Source organism: Natator depressus, chromosome 1 (assembly GCF_965152275.1).
Source record: "Natator depressus isolate rNatDep1 chromosome 1, rNatDep2.hap1, whole genome shotgun sequence".
Lineage (NCBI taxonomy): Eukaryota > Metazoa > Chordata > Testudines > Cheloniidae > Natator > Natator depressus.
This window is the reverse complement of record NC_134234.1, coordinates 299,887,559-299,910,377: the sequence shown is the minus strand read 5'-3', so window position 1 is coordinate 299,910,377 and position 22,819 is coordinate 299,887,559. Positions and strand designations below refer to the sequence as shown.

The following is a 22,819-nucleotide window of genomic DNA, read 5'->3' as shown; positions in this document are numbered from 1 at the left end:
TTTTTTTCGCTATTGGGACTGATGAATGGCAACCTCATTTCAATGACCAAAGCCACACTCTAAGATAGTTTGCTTAATGAACCATATCCTGATGTAATTTTCACCACAGTTTATGTATGAAAGCATGAAAACATACTTTCCTTGTTTCAGATGTAAGGGTTTGAAGGATGTAACACCACATTTCTGCTAATACTTAATAAGATGATGACACAAGGCCTGATTTTCAGAAGAGGAGAACTGATGCCACTGAGAGCTTTTCTGAAAAACCATGTCCATAATCATTGGCAGATTCATGCTGTTTTACTCCACTAGGCATTGTTTATGAAAGAGGTTTCAGGACAAGTCAAATTTACAACTCTTGTAGTAATGTGCAACACAGGAGTGAAGCTTTAAAATAGCCTTACTGCACAACTTGCCAGCTGTGGAGATCCATTATGGTCAATAAAGCAGCGCATTGGTAATGTTTGGAAATCCCAGGTGATAGACAAACGTATTTCTATAACCATCAAGACGTTGTTCTGCCTTCTCTGTACCAAGAATGTCAAAATTTAAATGTTTAAAATTTAACATTAAGGGTTATGAAATCCCATAATATAATCAGTGATTTAAAACTTTGGGACACCAGAAATATAGTACTGCCACTCCATTAAAGATCCTGTTTCTGTAGAATTTAGACAAAACATCCCTGCAAGATCACCAACTGTAGTTTAGCCTACATACTGGTGAAAATGTGTATTATTACACTAGAGGTTAAAATGACAATTATAAACACAGTTATACCTAAAAATTCATAGTTCATTTTTTTAAAATGGCATGCAAATCACTTTGCTAGACTGGTAACAGTTACGGTCACCATAAGTCTATCTGGTTGTACACACTGCATAACTAGTTATATTAGAATTTCAGTCACACTGAGAATTTCTGAGCAACTATAGTTTGTGTATCTTCAAAACTTTGAGGCTGGCTGTTTTTATTTAGTTATTTCTGAGCTTTTACCTCACACAGTCTTTCTATAGATCTTATTCACAAATTCATTTTTACTGTGCTTCAGAGTTTCTGCTCCGTGTACTAAGGCATTATGAAAGATACACAAACCCTAATGTTAAAGTAGCAGCAATATATATATCCCATATGCAATAGCCTATGTGTTAAAGAGAAAAACAAATGCTTGACATATTTAAGGATGCACTTTTAGTTTAACTATTTATGAACAGTACAAAGATAGCCTAAAGTGTTTATATACATACCAGAATACAGATGATAGCCTTGTTTAAACAAGACAATTAGAATCACGTCTTCATGGTATTAGTATTATTTCCTGACATTGTTTATTGCTGCAAGGCTAAGACAGTTATCAGTCTGGGTTAATTCTTTAGCTGCCAAATTTTACAGAGTAGGGTCATATAGTGAAATGTAATGGAGATGCCAGAGAAGCTACACATCACAAGGTGAACACATATGGGGCTGAGTCTGAAACTGGATCTACACTGGAATAGAGCTCCATTGAATAATGGTCTTTGATTACATGTAAGTATATAGTGATTTCTTGATCTGATATATTTATCACTGTAAGGCTTAGTTCATGAATGATCTCACAAATTAACACTTTATATTTTATATAGCTATATAAGCACAAACACCCTGTTGATTTGTATATATCTGTATATATCTATATCCACGCCCCTTTGTTTTCCGTTTAAACCAATTTTTACCAAAAAAATTCTGGGATTTACAAAAAGTATTATTAGTTTTTTTCTGATTTTCACCTTATTTTGTTTAATTCAAATATATAAAAAATAACTTGTTTTAATAGGAAAATACAATACATTGCCTGAGATATATGTATTATGATACTGCATTAGTCTGTGTGTATATGCAAAGCTGCCTGTTGAAGTAAGGCTATGTATTAGTCTAGAAAATACACACAATAAACAAACAGGCACGCACACAAACTCTGAAGTGCATGTGCATCTGAACATACTGATGAATCTCATGCCCACCATGTACACATTTCAAGCTGTTAGCAGATAACAGTTTAAAGATCTGACACACTAAAATGAGAAGAAAATGAAAATCTGTATCAGAATACATTTCAGAACACAAGAAAGTATTCAAAAGTTCTTAAAAAACAAAAACAGGAGAAAAGGATGAAGTTGAGTGTATGCGCTGCAAAGGGTGTGGCCCAATTATTAAATGTAAATATTTATAGGCTAATAGTTCTAAGTCTAAAACAGTAAACTGTTTATTCAAATGAAAAGTTTTATTTGGGGATCAGAGATATATTGCTTTCTTAAACTCTGAGGTGGCATTGTGTTTTGAGTTCTGTTTTAGTTCTGCAGCAAACCTCATTGAATTTCATTCAAAGCATTAATCTACTGATTCATCTACTGTCCTTCTGTTCACCAAAATAAACCTTGATATTTACCCAGAAACTTTATTAATAGTTTTTTCCACTGATTTTTCACCTGTTTTTATTGTAATAATTCCTGTGAAAAATTAAATAAAACCAAAACCAAAAGGCCCTATTTATATCTTATGTGGTTTGTAAGGTCATTCATGAACTCTGCTTTGCAATGACAAATACGTTAGGTCACGAAAATCTTCTCTTCTTTTGGGATTAAATGAAGCTAAGATTCACAGTAATTATTACAGACGAGTTTGCCCTTGAGGTTACTGCCTCCCAAATTTTGTACAGGTTCTCCCAATAATCCTACCTCCTTAGAGAATTCTTTGCAATTATTTTGCATGATTAAAATTATTCTTGCTGTGTTTTAGTAATCTGTGGCCAACTTAATTTTTTTTTCATTCATACAGATTTGGTCAAACAGAATAAATTGCATGCACCCAATTTATTTTACTATGTGATTTCCACATCTAGCTGACAGCTATGCCCACCCTTTATGGTATGTTAGAATTTGATACATATAGGAATTCAAGATAACCATGGGATGATTTCAATATACATTTTTCCACCCAGGCAGCTTCTAGATCCTATTGAATATGATATGGTATAGCATCCGTTACTGGATAGTTAATACAGCAATACAGTTACTGGATAGTTAATACAGCAAGTACATCTGAACTCTAGCGATTTTTAAGATAACTACGGGTCTGAATTTTGATGCAGGCAATGCACTGAGATTGCCCCTATCAGTGTTAGAATGATATGTTTGCAGGACAGATATCTGAAGGGAGGGAGCTTTCATTTTTGCTGGTGTTAGATGTAACTACAACTTTTCAGCTGCTGTTCACATCAGCTTTGCAGTTCATTGCATCCCACCCAAGGAAAGAGGCTGGGTATGCTCAGCAATTTTTTTTTAGCTCTTTGGGGTCACATAGAAGAAAATATTATCATTAATATAAAAAGTTACCACACACTTATGGCTCATATTTTAAACACAGGAGTAAATTCATTTACCTCAACTCTGCTATATGTGTGTGTTTATGATATATATAACGCGATGAGACAGTTGGATGGTTTCATTGAGTTTGGGATTGCTACACTATTCATAAATGATGAAACCATGTGCAGGCCAATACAGGACTAAATACTGATCTAAGTGCAAGCTCAGATACCACTCTAAAGCAACTGCTTATAAATACCGATAGTTCAATGGCAAATATTGTACCAGACATAATGGTCCCAGTCACTAGTGTTATTTCAATTCTCTTCAACCCAAACTGGGATTATAGAGTAGTCACCATCAACATTATCACCAATGCAAAACTGTTGATAAATGTTGACTTTTTAATGACATCTGTTGTATTTGATATTCCACAAGAATTAATAACGGGCAAATGGTCTTCATTCTCCACATTGTGCGTTTGGATAAGGTGTCTGAGATTATTATGGTTTGGGTTATCACCGCTATATAGATAGAATATTTACTTCTCTATTTCCATACCCTGATTTATGAAATGCCTAAGTGAATGCACAGCCAAACTTGAGAATGAATTATTAGACTTAAGGTTGAATCTGAATGAAATTGAAATGATGAAGCTGGTTTAGTTAAAGATGTATTTTCTTAGAGAGATATTTACATATATGGTCATACATTTTATCCTTGTATTGAACTGGCTAAAACAAGGTCATATAACCTGAAGTATTTTTATATTATTTCTCTCTTGGCAGACCAACAGTTTTTGACACCACAAACTACTGACAAGCTATCTTTTGGTAAAATAAAGTTTGCATGACCACCATGATTGAAAATTGAGATATCACAAAAGCACAAGGTAATTCTGATGCTGCGGCACATATAAGGCCAAAAAAAAATTGCTCTCTGTTACTTTGTGTCACCCACACTATTGGACACAAAATAGAAGTGCTACCTGGTATTCTAACTATAATCAGAGTAAAAGCAAAATGTTAAAGTGAATGTGAGGGACAGAAACTGTAGTAATGAGGAAAAAATTCACTTACATTTATCCAAGATGGCTGTCGCTATTACTGTTGAAACACTGCTATGGGCTGAGGTCACATGACCCTGTAAGCTAAAATAGAGAAGCTTCAGCAAAGAGTAACTGAAGCTGCAGCACATTAAAAGACATTTTTAAGGTGAGTGGGGGTTGAGTGGAGTTTAATTTATAAGAACTATTTTCCTCAAGGCTGGCATCGTGACCTTAATTTTTGGTCACTTTTCAAGCCTTCAGGGAACAGTTTTTCAGCATTATGCTCAACTCTGCTATGTGTGTGTGTGTGTCTTTTGCATATAATACATGATGTGATGGTATGATGGTTTCATTGGCACAACTCTGGGGTTGCCATATTATTCACAAATAGTGAAGCCATATGTAAATTATGCAGGACATCCCAAATACAAGTGGGATAAAACCTTTGTACCACACCATATCACCTATTCTTTATGTGACATTTATTTAACAGAACAGCGACTTTAGGAATATTTTAGAGAGTTTTAAAGATGTGATTGGTACTATTTTTCATACCTTTCCACTTGTAAAGCTAATTTTTAAAATTATCCTGAATCCAACACTACAGCCTCAAAGAGAGATGAAATTATAAATGTTAGAAAAATCAAAATTACTTAAAACAGTTCTTTGTATGAATTTCTATATTAATTTTAAGTTCTATTAAATCTGAATCTTCCAGGCCTGAAACAAGTGATGTGTGTTCCAAAAGACAGCTAAAATTTTCTCTTCCCTGTGGTATAAAGATTCTATTGCAAGCCGTGATATATAGCAAGATACCAGATTTCTCATTGCTTCAGGACTGAATACTGCCATTCCTGACACTCAAGCCAGTACAGTTCTGGGGAAAAATCACACAGGAAGGAGGAAATAGAAAGTACTATTGTGGGAAATTACTTTCTTTTTAAAATGGCAGATGTTAGAAGCAGCTCAGATGCAGCAGTATAAAAATATGAAGATGGGTTAGTGGGCAGAGAGCAGTAAGTTGGTCAAAGATACATGATAAATGTCACTGTAAATTTATCACCTACATATCTTGACCTGTAGTGGGTTAGCGGTGCCACCTCCCTGCCCCCCAGTAAGTGGAAGGCCACTCCATCTCACTACATGACCATATACAATATGTATGTGTGTTTATATACATATATTTTTGTGTGTATATCTGTGTACATAAACAGACATCACATACATACACACCTTCTGAACATGTTTTTAAGTGCATAAATATCATAGCAAAACCCATCACAAAGGGAATGCAGATAAATCAGTTCAAGCCACAGAAACCTCAAACAGTAGAGTAATAATAAATGCACATATACCATATATATTGGATATATGTGAAAAATCAACAGATATGAGTAGAATGAAGAGTTATAGTTTTCAACAGCAAAAGATAGAATCTCTCACATTTTGAGCAAACTTAAAGACAAATTCCCATTGCAATGTACATATAACTATATATACTCCATTCCTGTGAGATTATAATGGATTTCAGAATAGGAAGCAAACTACGAAACTGTCTATCTAGACATAACAATATTTCTTTGATACAAAAGCTAGGTGAAGCAAAGTCATAGCTAAAGAAGCTCAAGGGTAAAATATTCAAAAGTGCCAAAGTGTCTGAGGAGGAGTCTAAGTCCCATTAACGTAGTCACTTTTGAAAACAGGGCTCAGCCCTGTTGCTTACAAGCTTTTGAAAATTTTACCCAGTAACACTAGTGCATAAAATAAACCTCAGAAATTGTCAAATGCTTTGCAAGAGAAAATAAGCATATAGGCAATTTGAAAGGCAACACACACACAAACATCACTGAACAAAAGCAACTACATTCTTTCCAAAAATAGGCTTCCTGTATTTTAGATATTTTTAATATTCTCAGTGATACAAAAACTTACCAAAACTAAGATGACAACCTAACAGAATGGCAAATACGATGGCTACAACATTTGTAATGTAATATACAGTATTTCACCTTTGGGTCACCAGTGATTCAAATCCTATTTAGGTTACAGCGAATTGAAAGTCTGATGAAGACCTGTAAGCCTGTGTGGAATCAGTAATTTCAAGTCCAGATCCACATCACCAAAAAACACCATCAAAATCTCGAGCTAACTGGCATTGTGCACCCATGGCAGTGAGGCTAAGAAATGAGTTGACATGGAATGAATTGTTCTCTCCTCCCTAGAGATGGTGTATGCAGAGCTTACTTGGCTCTGTAGAGAAGCTTGGACTGCTGCTACTTGTACTGTATCTGTTCTGGAGATAGAAGACTTCAGTCTCCAGGGCAATTACTCTAGATCTGTTCATAAGCAGTAAATTAAAAAAGAGAGAGAGAGAGAGAGAACCTGAGTTTGACTCCCTGCTATCTTGCACCTGGTGTAGTCATTTATATCGGTGCACAAATGATGAAAAGAGCTACCAAATCAGAATAGTACAGTGTTATATCCACTTTGTACAGGTGTAAATGACTATCTCAGGCATAAGGACCTAAAATTTGCTCCAGTCAGTCAGCCAGAGTAAAAACAAAAGGTTACAACTGTAGGCATAAAGATATGATGACGTCATCACCACCTGTTGACTATGGTTTTCTTTAGGTGCAATTAATAACAAATGAAGAATACAAGTAATGCAATCTATCATAGCACATTCAATCTCCCTAATCAACTATCCACTGAAGGAAACTCACAGAAACTAATGAACAGCACTTTCTTCCTCTCCCTCTCTCAAACGCACACCCACAAATCCCCTACCTGTCCCTTTTAACTAACTTCCTATTTAAAGCACCAGTGCAAAATTTCAACATGATGCTGTGCTACATAAGTCAGAAATTTGCTTGTTTATATTAATTAACTCATACTGCAATCACTGCATAGTTCAGCATAAGTAGGTAAGTATGTTTAGGTTTCAGTACAGATACAAATACATCTACTGTAGATATTTATAGACATACAGTGGCTTCTGATAATTAAAACCTTGTCCTTTGTCAACAGAGTTACCATCACTGTAAGAGAGAGTACTGGTAGTATTTCCTAGTGTTTCGAAGAGGAAAAAACGGTGTATTCTCTTCAATATGGTGATATGGTAAGTCCTAGTAAAATCACTTTTAAATGGCAGCCACTGTAAAATCAAAATCATAGTGAAAAATATAGCTTACATGTCTGATATAACTAGACAGCTATTTTCACCAAAACTTACGTAAAACACTGATGTCCCCAAAACTGAAATATGGCTGATAGTAATCATGATACATATTACTTTCTGATAAATGACAACTAGGGTATATGGCAATCTTTCAATATTGGATAGTCATTCAACTCCACACATTCCATACTTAGATATAACAGTGTAATATATATATATGAATGATATGAGTTTAGCTAGCTGGCCAGACAGAACATAAAGACCATCTCAATTGTAATCCTTATGATGAAGAAATTTCCACTAAACTTGGCTTAATGGAAATTGATTCAAAATAATGTGTGGAATGGTATATAGAACAGAGTGAACTGGCTGATTTACGGAAAAAAATATAGTTTTAAAAACTTTAATCAAGGAAAGAGTTCTTTGTCCTACTGGTCATTACCTATGCAATGGCCATGTACAACAAACAATATACGTCATCAGATATCATTAATGGAAATCATTAACAATGTCAATCCAGATCACTTTGGCTGAGAGTAGCACATATGAGGTTGAAATTCCAAAATTTAAACAGATTATTTTGTAAATATTTACAGATTAATTAAAATTATCCAGAGCTACTACTGGGCAACCAAATTAACCTAAAAAGCAGATGGAAAGCACCTTTTGAAACATGATGGACACCATCAATTAAGATAGTGCATCGATTTAACTGGAACCATAGTAATACTTTAAATTAAGGTAGAGCTTAGAAATGCATTATTTAGATGTATGAATGAAGTGAGCTGTAGCTCATGAAAGCGTATGCTCAAATAAATTGGTTAGTCTCTAAGGTGCCACAAGTACTCCTTTTCTTTTTGCGAATACAGACTAACACGGCTGCTACTCTGAAAGCTGAAGGAAAGGTAATTCTTTACAGTTTATTACAAACATCACAAAGTACATTTGTAATATAAATGTTTAACTGATGATGCTTTGACAAGTTGTTATGAAGCATATTATAAGATGCAAATATTGTTAAAATACATGTGCATGTTTAATACATCAATTAAAGTAATCAAACATGCTATAAAGCGTCATAAAATTTATCAAAGATAATAAGATATTTATAAATGGTAACTAAATATAAAGTGTACACAGAAAAGTAAACAGTACTAAAATTAGTCCTGGCCAAAGAAGTCTCTTTCCCCCCTCTTTTTACTTGTGACTTTAAATATTGACAAGCCAAGTCAAAGGTTACATGACTTTACTGGTCAGGTCCTGGAAGGTGATGTCAAAAGTTACTGACATTCCTTAACAGCAGCTTGGAACTCTGTTTCTTAGAGTCTATTAAGAGTTAAAATGCTTTGGACAATGCCAACTTGGTGCTTCTGCAGCCAACTTTTGAAAAACTTGTACAATTGAAATGAATGGAAGCTCAGTGATTACAGTTCTTTCTTTGCTCATCTTGGAAACCGTAACTTTAATAAATGGTTGGGAAAGAAACAACCTTGCCTCTTAACTTTTGTGCATTTGATCAGTGGTACTCAGTCTGTGAATCTAGACCTGCATAAGACTCTTACAGAACTCATGTGTTTTATCAGAGCTCCTATTGCTTACGAACAGCAAGCAAAATATTGATCACAGGAATGATTCTCATGCTTCCTGACATGTGTGGGAACTACCAGACAGTAGTCACCAGGATCGCTCCCTACTATTATAGCAACCAATATGTGGGTGGATTCAGGGAAAAAATGAAGAAACACTTCCACTCCAGGAGCCTGGTTTAGCTTATAGAAGATATGATGAAAGGGGAGAAATACCCTCCTCTTCTATTCAGAAGCCTGTGTTCTGCGGGGAAAGGAGATTGTACTGAATGACAAAGCAGTCACATGCTGATACCCTAACATTGCACTGGAAGTTTGCATCATGAAGATCAATCAATATGTGATGTCATGTAATTATGACACATATCACAATGCTTACATTGTAACTAAGAATTAGCTATAGATACAGCGATAGATATTTTGTAGTTTAATCTTCCTAGTTCCACTTGCTGACAAAGTGAATCTCCAGCTTTAGAAAGTTGAGTAACGGTGCATTCAATAGTTGTAGTACATCTGATTTGTTGATTGGAATTTTGCCATTATTCTTTGTCTCAACATTTTGAAAGGTTTAACGAAATTCAGTGTCTGGAAACTGAAGCTAGACAAATGCAGACCAGAAATAAAGCACATTTTTTTTTTTTAACAGTGAGGGTAATTAGCCACTGGAACAACTTGCCTGGAGACATGGCAGTTTCTCCATCACCTTAAATCTTTAAATTGAGACTGGTTCTCTTTCTAAAAGATATGCTATAGCTTAAACAGAAGTTGTGGTATTGGTGAAGGAATTAATGAGTGAGGTTCTAGATCCTGTGTTACGCAGGAGGTCAGACTAAGATGATCATAATGATGGTCCCTTCCGGCACTAAAAATCTATCCATCTACGAAACATTTTCAGTTGTACATTATATATCTCAGAATCTGAGTTAAAAAGACACCAAAAACTTAAAAAATAAAGAACTTTATTTTCCTAACCTTCGTAACAAAAGATCACCCAATACATTATTGCTTAAATATTTTTTAAAGTCCAATATACATTTCTCTTTCTGTGTTGCCTGTTTACAATTTTGCACTTGTCTGTTCAGAAGTTTTTCACTTTTGTTTAGTCAGTTTCACATTTAGGTTACCAGTACTGCAATGTTTGAACTGGAAACTCTACACACAATTAACTCAAAAAAAAAATGAATTTCAATAAAAAAAATGAATCATGATTAATCGCAGTTTTAATTGCACTGTTAAACAATACAATACCAATTGAAATTTATTGTATATTTTGGATGTTTTTCTACATTTTAATATAGTATTCTGTGTTGTAATTGAAATCAAAGTGTATATTATTTTTATTACAAATATTTGCACTGTAAAAATGATAAACAAAAGAAACAGTATTTTTCAATTCACCTCATACAAGTACCGTAGTGCAAGCTCTTTGACGTGACAGTGCAACTTACAAATGTAGAATTTTTGTGTTACATAACTGCACTCAAAAACAAAACAATGTAAAACTTCAGAGCCTACAAGTCCACTCAGTCTTACTTCTTGTTCAGCTAATCACTAAGAAAAACAAGTTTGTTTACATTTATGTGAAATAATGCTGTCTACTTCTTATTTACAATGTCACCAGAAAGTGAGAACTGGCAACTGCGTGGCAAGGTATTTATGCACCAGATACACTAAACATTCGTAGGCCCCGTCATGCTTTGGCCACCATTCCAGAGGACATGCTTCCATGCTGATGACGCTCGTTAAAAAAATAATGCATTCAGTAAATTTGTGACTGAACTCCTTGAGGGAGAACTGTATGTCCCCTGTTCTGTTTTACCTGCATTCTGCCATATATTTAATGTTATACCAGTCTCGGATGATGACCCAGCACATGTTGTTCATTTTAAGAACATTTTCATTGACAAAACGCAAAGAAGGTACCAATGAGAGATTTCTAAAGACAGCTACAGCACTCAACCCAAGGTTTAAGAATCTGAAGTGACTTCCAAAAACTGAGAGGGACAAGGTGTGGAGCATGTTGTCAGAAGTCTTAAAAGAGCAACACTCCGATGTAGAAACTACAGAACCTGAACCACCAAAAAAGAAAATCAACCTTCTCCTGGTGGTATCTGACTCAGATAATGAAAATGAACATGCGTCGGTCTGCACTTCTTTGGATTGTTATCAATCAGAATCCATCATCAGCACGGATGCATGTCCCCTGGAATGGTGGCTGAAGCATGAAGGGACATATGAATCTTTAGCACAGCTGGCACGTAAATATCTTGCAATGCTGCCTACAACACTGCTATGAGAACACCTATTCTCACTTTCAGGTGACACTGTGAACAAGAAGTAGGCAGCGTTATCTTCTGAAAATGTAAACAAACTTGTTTGAGCGATTGGCTGAACAAGAAGTAGGACTGAGTTGATTTCCAGGCTCTAAAATTCTACATTGTTTTATTTTTGAATGGAGTTATTTTTTGTACATAATTCTACATTTGTAAGTTCAACTTTCATGATAAAGAGATTGCACCACAGTACTTGTATTAGGTGAACTGAAAAATACTATTTCCTTTGTTTTTATATACCGCATATACTTGTAAACAAAAATAAAGTGAGCACTGTACACTTCGTATTCTGTGTTGTAATTGCAATCAATATATTTGAAAATGTAGAAAACATCCAAAAATATTTAAATACATGGTATTCTATTATTGTTTAACGGTGCGATAAATTTTTTAAATTGTGCAATTAATCATGATTATTTTTTGTAATCGCTTGACAACCCTAGTTTCAAATAAAAATAAAATATAAATTCAAGAATGAAGGGGGGGGGGCATAGGGTAAGATGTGAGGAAGACTATGAGAAATTGAATTACCACTAAGTAATTTCCCCTCTTCCTTAGGCTACAACATGAGAAACATTTTGAGAGTCAGAAAATGTGGCAAGCATTGCTTAATACAGGAAGTGATCTTACCATACATAGCAACACACCAGAGTCCACAGCTGAAATCAAATTTAAAATGCAGAATAAACATGTTGCTGGTCAAGACAATGTAGTGGTCTTCTAGATTTTCCCAGCTGATGTCTCAGCTCTCTCTGTTCAACAGGTAGACATCTCTTTGTAGGAATGCCTCAGCAGAAACAAGTTAACTAGCAGCTCAGTAGTTTTATATGGGAAGTCAGTCAAATCGCTGTGGAGCTAGATATTGAACTATCTGCTAGTACCTATAAAGTCTTAATGCATCTCTTTACCAGATTTTAAAACAAACTAAAGTGAGAGGCTATATCTAATGATTGCCTTGAATCATTCTCACAAATGTAAATGAAGAATATGACATTTAATAGGGCTTTATTTACAGTAGGCATTTGACATGTTTTACAGAATTTTTGTTCTTTCACAAAGTTCAGGATACTTTTCTTTACATTTATTTTTTTCTTTCCTTCCTTCTCTTCCTCTTTTCTCTAACTTAATTATTAATTTTCAAAAATAGATTTTTTTTCTGGTGTGCTCTGTCAGTGATGTGCTAAATTACACAGAATAGGACAGTGCCTAATATTGAAAATATATCAACCACCAAGAGTTTCATAAATATAATAGGAAACAAAGCCAGAAGCACAAAGGGCAGAAACAAAATTAAAAATACACATAATCCAAGGCAAACCAAAGGCAGCGCAGAGGGCTTGACGTACAGCATACAGTGATATGTGCAGTTCAGGTTCATGGAAAGGACTTCTGTGTACATTCATGCCTGATGAGGAGACTTATGCCTAAGAAGAAGATGGGAACCTCCAATTATCTCTCTGAAGTGGAAACCTCACACTTTATTATTCTGGGGGGTCTATATTGCCTTTGAAGTTTGAAATGTCCCAGATTAGAATAGTATGGCTTCCTAAAATGAAAGGTAGTCTTAGGAAAGGAGGAGTAAGGTAAGCTGGTGATTGAAATATGCCAGCAAGCCCTTCTATTGCTACTTGCTCAGAAAGTAATTGATTATATATGGCCCTGTGAGGGAGACATCATCTCGGGGCACTGGAAAGCTACTTGATGCTCTTCCTCTAGAAACCCCAAAGGATAGAGCAGTGACTTAAGACTTGGAATCTACATCTATATTCAAGCCTCTGAGATAGAGGTGAGGTGGCAATATATGGATGAGGTCCTTATTGAGCTAACCCTTAAATAGATGCCAAAAGGAACAGTGTTACAGAAAGGATGACAAATGGATAGAGTCTGTTAGTATGCATCTTGCGACGTCTTGACCTAGTTCATCTGCAACCACTCTGGTGAGCTTTACAAATTCTTTAGAATAGCATTAGGACACTTTCTGCTGAGACAGAACTCAACCCACGTTCAACTGCAGACTTTAACAAGGGCATAGCAGATGGGAGAACAGAGAAGAAAAATGGCTGCAAACAGCTAAAGACAGTAGAACCCGGAGGTAGAAGGTATGAGATGTGGTGATGTGGGTATGACTGTATATGACACCGTCCACACTCTGTTGCATGTTGACCGTTAACCTCTGAAGGCACAGAATCCAAGCCCAAAGAGGAGGAAGTAGGGGAGAGCAACATTACTGAAGGCCTCTTTCCTCATACCGCCCAGAATCCAGGGGTTGGATGGATGAACAATTATTACAACCCTTCCTCTCTCACTTCTTACAGTTTCCTTGTTAAAATTTGTTCTTTCTTCAGAGTCTCAGGGCTAGCTGCTGTAACAGCAAAAAAAGAAAACATTAGAGCTCAGTGACTGAGGTATATGTCTCTCTGCTTCCAGGAAGAAAAAAAAAAGACTTAATGAGAACCAGAAAGTGAACATGACTTGGAAAGAAATGTGAAATTGAAAGGACTATTTTTATAATCAAAGTGAGTGAAGTATAAAAACCTAAATGGGTAATATATTGTAAATGGTGAAAATTAGATTCTTTAAATTGAATTTTAAAAAATAAAACTTATCATACACTAACAATCCAGGTAAGGGAATATTTTGTTTTTTATTACAAATATGTTTAATCTACAATTTGTTATGAATTGCTTCGTAAAATAAGCATGCACCTATTCTCTATTCTCATTTTTGTCTCTGAGTTTTTTATGATGGGGTTTTAATTCTGCTGTTCAAACATTAATCTGCTTGAAGAAGGAAAAAATACTTACCTCATAGTTCTGCTTCCTTGAATATTCTATATGATCCTCCCTAGAGCAAGATTGCTGGGATTTCTCAAACTCTATGAGATATTTGGTCCCTGAGGGAAGAGGTAGTCAGTCTGGGCACAAGCCATACACATTTACACCAATACCATCCATGACTCTAATCAGCTACCCTTAGAGATCTCTGTTTCTGAATGAGTGGGAAGTGAAGCCCCCACTTTTGTAAACAAATCACAAAACAAAACAGTTGAAGTGGAAGGCGAAACGATTTATTAATCAAAGTGTAAGATTCAAAAAAAGTTCTTCTTAAATATGATGGAGAGGTGTATTGGTAAGTGGGAAATCTGCAAGATGACATCTTCAGAGAAACAGAATTACAAAGTAAAGTATCTGTTCCTTTTCTTAAGATACCCTCTATGAAGGATTCTCACTTCAGGAGAGGGAGTAGCTTGAGGGATGTCCCAAAAGAAAATGTAACCTTAACAACTGCAACAGGTAGCAACAACAAGGCCAGTGCCAACAATATGAACAAGTAGGTTTTTTAATCTAATAAAAGAGAGGGATAAGATACTTCTCAAAAAGAACAGGAGTATTTGTGGCCCCTTAGAGACTAACAAATTTATTAGAGCATAAGCTTTCGTGGGCTACAGCCCACTTCATCGGATGCATAGAATGGAACATATAGTAAGAAGATATATATATACATACAGAGAAGGTGGAAGCTGCCATGCAAACTGTAAGAGGCTAATTAATAAAGATGAGCTATTATCTGCAGGAGGAAAAAAAAGCATCATAGAATCACTTTAACAGCCAGTGGGATGGGTTCAAAAACGCAAAAAACTGTCTAGCTCATATAAAGGACACTTTGAAAGCAACCAAAGTCTAAGGGACAGAGAGTTTGAGCTCCACTACTTTGAAAACATGTTCTGCATGACTGAGAGACCAAAGTGGGATTCCTCCCTGAAAACTAAATCTAGTCAATAATGTCTTGACAATGTATGGAGTGAACACCATGTAGCTGCTTCACATATGACTGAATCAGAAATATCACCAAGGTGGAGTGACCCTTCCCATGATCTTCCAATTTTAGGCCATATGGGGCACAAGAATGTGAAAAGGAGAAAGCCATTTAGATGTAGTCCCCTTAGTGAAGTCATTTCCCAAGAAATTGATAACGAATGTAACAAGAAGTTCGGAAGCTTTCTGAAGGCTTTCATTTGCTTCAAGTGGAACGCCAAGGATCTTTTAATGATAAGCTTATGGGAAAGAATTGAGGGCATGGAAAGAATGTGGGCAACATGATAGGCTCATATCGGTGGAACTCTGACACAACTTTGGAAAAAAATCTCCAGTGAGTCTGTAGAAGTACCTTCTCATAAAATCTGGTATAAGGGCTGAGAGTTCATTTGGTCTATGAGCCGAAGTCACTGCCACCAAGAAACCAACTTTCCATTCAATAAACTTGAGCACTAATATCATATAATAGGTGGGTTTTTTTAAGTGTCAAGTCTGGCATGAACCTGATGATGGGGGCTGCAGAGACAACGGGTCAAACCTTTGACTAGTTTATGACAGGCCAAAATAGCTGCCAAATGAATCCAGATGGTATTAGTCTTCAAGATAGACTCTCATGCCGAATGTAGCCAAGCAGGTTTTATTTTTGTGTGAGAAAACTAAGTCTGCCATGAGGCCCTGTTTGCAGTATATTGCAAATCTTTCCACTAAAAATGTTAATTCTTCTGGTAGATGGCTTCAAAGAGGTCAGGAGAACATAAGATATGCACTCGGACACTTCATGACTATGGCCATTATCTTGTTATATGACAGGGTTGTTTGCAATACATGGGGCTGGACTCAATGACCCAGAAAGTCCCTTCCAGTCCTACATGCCTGTGTTCCTGTTAGCAGTCAAGCTGTCAGAGAAAAGGATTGGGATGGAATGAGACACCCAAGCTAGGGCCCATGTGAAGATCTATCTCAGTTGACTCAGATGGCGTCTAATAGTGTCTTCCTTGCATGACGGGTCTGGAGCCATGAAGAATGTCTTCTGGCAAAGAACGCACTCCCATAATTCCCAGATCTCCTGACACAGGAGATGCAATGCAATACTCCCCTGCTTATTTAAATACATTACGATTTCAATCAGAATAATCTCTTAGGATAACAGTTCTCTGAAGGCTGAGCAAAGGCACCAAAGCACTTTATGCAAAATGGAAAGACCGAGGCCACAAAAGTGAGATTCTTTCTCCGAGTTTTCCAGAGACTGGTACTATGGCAACACTCCTGGAGCAGCAACAGGGATAGAGCCACATGGCCACCCAAGTAAAAGATATTTAAAAAACAAAAAGCAAACAGTATCTGCAGCAGAACAGCATCTATAGAGAGCTGTAGTCTGAGATGTCTGCAGTCAAAAAGAAACTCACTGAAAGGTACAAGGGCAGTGATTAGTGTGCTTGGGGATTTGCTGTGCACAGGAACCAAAATCCTTTGAGCTTGATGAAGGATGCCTTTTTTGTGCTAGAGGGCACAATACCCAGAAATGAAAATTCTGCACAAATGGTATATTCAGGGAAGCATTCTTTTTGGCCAACAAGCATATTGTTTGTGTAGATGATTATTAATAACAAGTTAAAGAAAAATCATAGGACAGTACATTGTATATAAAAAATGGACTAATTAATTATTTGTAGGGTGACCAGATAGCAAGTATGAAAAATGAGGACAGGGGGTGGAGTGGGGTAATAGGAACATATATAACACAAAGCTCCAAATATCGGGACTGTCCTTATAAAATCGGGACATCTGGTCACCCTAATTATTTGGTGTTGAAATATTTGGTTTTGCTGACAAAAGTACTATTCACACAGGACAAACACACATACATAAACACCTATAGATAACATTAAGGAAACTTAGTTCTCTCTTTTAGAGTAGCAACCGTGTTAGTCTGTATTCGCGAAAAGAAAAGGAGTACTAGTGGCACCTTAGAGACTAACAAATTTATCTGAGCATAAGCTTTCGTGAGCTACAGCTCACTTCATCGGATGCATCCGAGCTACAGCTCACTTCATCGGATGCATTCCACTTCATCGGATGCATTCAGTGGAATGCATCCGATGAAGTGAGCTGTAGCTCACGAAAGCTTATGCTCAAATAAATTTGTTAGTCTCTAAGGTGCCACTAGTACTCCTTTTCTTTTTTTAGTTCTCTCTTGATGTACATGGCTACTTCCCTGGGAGATGCATATACACACAGAGGGCTGATTCCTGAAAATCACTGCATAGTACATAATAGTTGGACTGCATGCTGGGGATGTCTGTGCAGACTGGAAAAAGGAATGCTCCTCCTTCAGGCCACTCCACGGCATGTTTTATTCTAAAATGGAGTGCCCAGAGATGAACACAGTGTTCCAAGTGAAATTGTATCTTCAATTTAAATAATGACATTATAATATTTTTCAATATAATTTTCTAATAATTCTTTATACATCCTGATTGTTTGCTTTTTTTTTACTTCTACTGCATACAGGAGCAGAGGTTTTCATTGAATTGTCTGTCCACAAAAATGCTCTTTCCCTAAGTTATTACCGGTTAATTTTGAACCTATCACTGTTTATGAGTAGTTTAAATTATTCCCTTCCAAAGTGCATTACCCTACATTTATCAATAATGAATTTTATCTGCTGTCATAGCACCCAATTACCTATTATTTTTGTGTAATCTACAAATTTTGCCACCTCTTTGTTCAGCCCTTTATCCAGATCATTAATAAATGCATTAAACAATGCTGTTCTGAGTACAGGTTATTGGTGTAACTAAATGTTAACCTTTTGCCATGTTGAAAATTGACCATTTATCCCTACTCTATCTTCTGTCACTTTGCCAGCTTCTAACTATGACAGAACTTTAACTCTCACCCAGGACTATTTAGTTTCCTTAATAAACTCTTTTGAAGGACTTTGTCAAAGGCTTTTTGAAAGTCCTTATGAGTGATATCTACTGGTTCCACTTGTTACTCTATTTTGTTGTTTCACACAAATCATTCTTGCTGACTGAAAAAAATGTGATTTTTCTTTACAGAAGCCAAATCCTACTTCCCTTTCTGCAGTGGAGGTGTGTCTCTTCTGCAGTGTCAAGTAACTTTGAGGCCATAGGGAAGGAGCAGGATCTCTCCCCAAGGACACTAGAATTATAACATAAATTGATATTGTAAGGGAATTTGAGAGTAAGGCTTTGTCCTGTTGTGCCTAGATATTTCAATATACATGGTGAATATTATCATGGTCTGATATAAGGCTAATTAAATAGCTGAGCAGAATAGGACAATGAAAGAAAGTGTTAGCTTTAGCTTTTAATTTTATTAACTTTGTTGGTTGCTGTCACAAACTCAACATTATTTTAATACAGATTTTTGTGTCAGTTCCTCTTTCATGGGACAAGTAATTCTGATATTCTGAAAAAGAAGAAAATGTCATATGTAAGAGTATAAAAACTGACAAGGTCCTTTACTATCAGTGACAAGGTATGCCCCGTCCAAGCAGCAGGGTGGTAAGAGGTGAGAGAACCTGCCTCGCCCTACAGAAACTGTCTTAAGATACCAGACATGAAGGAGTAGCCTTCATTTGTGGCTCATTTAACAATCATATATGAAAGAGGATAGCGCTCGGCGGAGGAGATGAGCTTTCTCCACAATGAACAGAAAGGTGTCACTCTAGGGCTCACTGTCAGGGAATGCTGTGCTTTTCTCTTTTACTAGGATAGCGGGGGTTAGAGAATTATTGCTGCCTCATTTTTGGGTCATGGAAGTGGCAGAGCACTTTGATGTGGCCTGACAATTCACTTTCACATCTTTTGTGTAAATACATATCTAAATACCTTTCAAATGCAGACGATTCTTATTCTCTATGACAGCCAGGCATGGGAAAAGGAGCTGAATTCTTGTTTTTCTGAAACCCAGGAATAGGGGTGAAATACAGCCAGAGACTGGAGCCTATGAACTAATAATGTCTGTCGCTTGTTTTGCTATGACAAATGGCTGATAAAATAAGTATCCAGATCCCTTTTAGACTTCAGTTGCTTCATTTGCTTGAGGTTAACTAGCACTTCATCACAACAATTCTACCCCTGCTCAGATGAACTGAGGGAATGTCCATGGGATATGAATGAGGGCAATCATGTGTGCAATTATTCTGTCATACTTGGAGAGGTTTTTATCATTATAGTCTTAATTTGCTGTTTTTGGGTTACTTTTGGAAATATTCAGAATGGGCTATTAATGGTGGGAATGGATGCCAAAGAACAATCTGGATTCATCTAAACAACATATTTTGTAGCTCAAGACCCAAATGGGTTGGCTGTCATTATTACATTTCATGACTATTAGATGACTGGAAGAAGAAGGTTTTAAATATAAGAGATAGAATGGACTCATACAAAAAGGTAGGATTATGCTTCAGAGCATTTCCTCTGTTGCTAAAAAATGAGTCAATTAGTTTCCAAGCTTTCCAAGCCTGAGCAAAAGTCCCATGTTAGAAGACGAGGATCAACAAAAAATACATTTCCTTGCTCCCACCACTCTAAATGAAAAATAGCTATTCTTCCCCCCTGAAAAATAGGCAGTTAAGTTCTTAAAGTGGATAAAGTATACTTAGTGATATGGAAAATATAATGAATTGGACAAGATTTTTTTTTGTAAATTAGCAGGTGACCATGCCAACAGCTATTCACCACATATGTTTGTCATGAAGCCATAATGGCATTGCAAATCTTATTAAGAGGTAAGATGAGTCGGAACAAAAGTTTAAGGGGAGAGTAACACACAACCCCCATTCACCTTAATAGGCATGAATAAGCCAGTTAAAATTAAAACAGCAACAAGATTGAGAGAGACAATTGCTGTGGAATGCAGGTACAACATGGCACATCAAGGCTATCTGTGTAGCCGTAACTCTATTTTTGATTTGTCTGTCAATATTATGTTATGTTAATACATTCAATTTGTATTTAATGGCCATATCCTGAGCTGGTAGAAATCAGTGTAACTTCACCCAATGGTTCAATGCAGATTTACACCATCTGAGGATCTAGTTCAATACAAATCTTTTTATGTTGTATTTTATTATTTTTATTATGCTTTTTCAACAAACTTACACAAAACACCCTATGCTTACACTCTAAAACCAACTTAATATAGTGGCTTTCTTAACTCTATGGGGAACATTTTCAAAGCACTGCATGGAGATTTAGTCAGAAAACCTCCATTAAAGCCAATGGGAGGTGTGCAGCTTAACATGTACCCCTATGTGTACTGTAATTGTGTTAGCTATTAGCCTATTCAACAATACCCTTTAAAGTAAACACAAATCTGAATTTTAATTGTGCTAACAGTAAAAATGATTAGGTTAAATCTGCTAATACTGCACACAAGCTAATGTTTTACCTTGTTACTAAAACAAAGCAAAATAAGATGTACAGAACTTCATCTGGAAAAGCAACAGAAATTAACAGCAGAATTTAATGTAACATTCATGAAAATCTGCATTGTATTACACATTATTTCTCTCTCTCTCTCTCTCTTTTTTTTTTTAAAGTTACCCTTTTGACTAGCTCTAAGCACTGGGACAACTCTCTTTTACTTATTCTTTTCAGCTTACAGTTGGCAATACTGGTGCTACATTAATTTGTATTGGGGCATGTGCCATACAGTATTTGGCTGTAGTTGACTAATTTGGTGAAATATCACAATAAATGGACACCTTCTTGGCAGTCTCAGAAGAAAGGCCAACAGACACATTTAGCTGTACTACGCCCCCTCACCACTAGAGGTGGTCCCCGTCCAGCTCAGGTTTCAGTCACATTGGTAGAGCAGTGGAGGGAACCTCCTTGCATTGCTGCTGTCTATGCTGTACCAGTTTAGCATGTTGAGGACTTCAGTCACCTTGGCTCTGCAGCCAGCAATTTTCAAACACTACATTAATAAAAACAAATCTTTGTTAGCAAAGAACAAACTTAGATAGTCTATCTTCTTTATCGTCAAATAACTAGTATATTCCATGAATGAACATATGGACAATATTAGAAAGTTTTGGCCAGATCCGCAAATTGTCATAGCTACACTGAATATCCCAACAATGGAATATGCTGGTTTACACCAGAGATTGGTGATCTGGATAATTTTTTTTCTGAAAATTCATTACATAGGTTTACAGAGGTAAAAGACATAAATTACAAGTAGTTCAAAGATGCCTCGTCCTGCACCATGTTGATGTTCACTTTAGTAGTGACTTCAAGGAAGTGAATCTCCTCCTCACTCTGAAATGTAAAGAGCTGCTGTTTTTGTGAAAGATCACAGACGCCCTGTGCTGTATGGGGAAAAGGCATTCTAGAAATGCAAAAAAGTCGAGGTTTTTTTAAAAAAAAAGGTTTTAAAAGCTTACATTTAAATAAATGCAATGTAGTGTTGTGAATTCTAGTTTATGAACATTCTAGCTCATCTTGTGTACTTAATTTTAATAATTAATAAACTGAAGCTTATTTGTGCTTTGCAGTACACACATTCAAGGGTAATGGTGTACATTTTTAATTTAGTTGCTGCAGTGCATAACTAGCATTTCCCTATCCCTCTCAAATAAAATTAGCGATGATCTATACATTTGATATATTTTTATGAGGAAAAACAAACAAAACAGCACTAAAAACATGTTTCTGTAACTATTAATGAAGCTGGTCCTTTGTACCCAATAAAAATATTCTTGCTACTGTGACATCTTTAGGCAAACCTCTTCCCCAATAAGAAAACATGTTTTCTTCCTATTTTAAGAGTGTCCTCTTTAATCTGAGAAAAGTTCTTCACACTATCACCTATGTTTTCCATTAATAGGTACGTATAGACAATGTACTATGTAGTATAATCCTCTTAATTCACAGTTCAGGATCTATACCCGTTCTTTTCTTTTTTTACACTTCTAGGAATCTGTTGAAATGCTTAACTGCCTAAAATAGAGTCATTAATTTTCTGAAATTGTAAAATTAATTTTGTAGTTGTGGAGTGTTTTTTTTTTCCATTTTAAGAAAATTAATACAGAGAAGAAACAGACATTTAGAGACTACAGTTATGTGGGAATACAAGGGATTTTAAATACGGAGGCAGAACAAAGCACCCAGGAGATATTATAAATTTACGCAATTATGAAATACTAGTATGTATATACCACATCACCTACCCTTTCCTCTCCTTCTGCCCATGCTAATATATATTTTACACAAAAATTAAAGGCTCATGTCTTTTTCTCTTGTGGTGTTTCTTTGTACAGTATCTCTTTAAGAGACTCTCAAAGAAAATGGATCATACCAAATGCAAATTGTATTTCCCTGTTCATTGGTCATCTGTCCATTTTTCCATGTAGAGTGTGATCCATATTCTTTTGAAACAAGCCGTTGGAATATTAGTCACTTTTACCTTCAGTATCCTGCCAGTGAATACCTGGTCCAAAATTAATGGGTGTAATTAAATTAATTAAATGTATTATTTGGA

At 36.0% G+C, this 22,819-nt stretch overlaps 1 protein-coding gene across 15 annotated transcripts in view; it reads right to left on the bottom strand.

Moving 5' to 3' along the window:
• FOXP2 (forkhead box P2) overlaps window positions 1-22,819 on the bottom strand; it is a 554,228-nt gene that overhangs the window by 92,503 nt on the left and 438,906 nt on the right. The window contains exon 2 of one of the 15 annotated variants that reach the window (XM_074942285.1): window positions 4,424-4,494. The exons of the other annotated variants lie outside the window; for them this stretch is intronic. The gene's annotated coding sequence lies outside the window, so the exon portion shown is untranslated. The remainder of the gene's footprint in view (window positions 1-4,423; window positions 4,495-22,819) is intronic. 15 annotated transcript variants of the gene reach the window in all.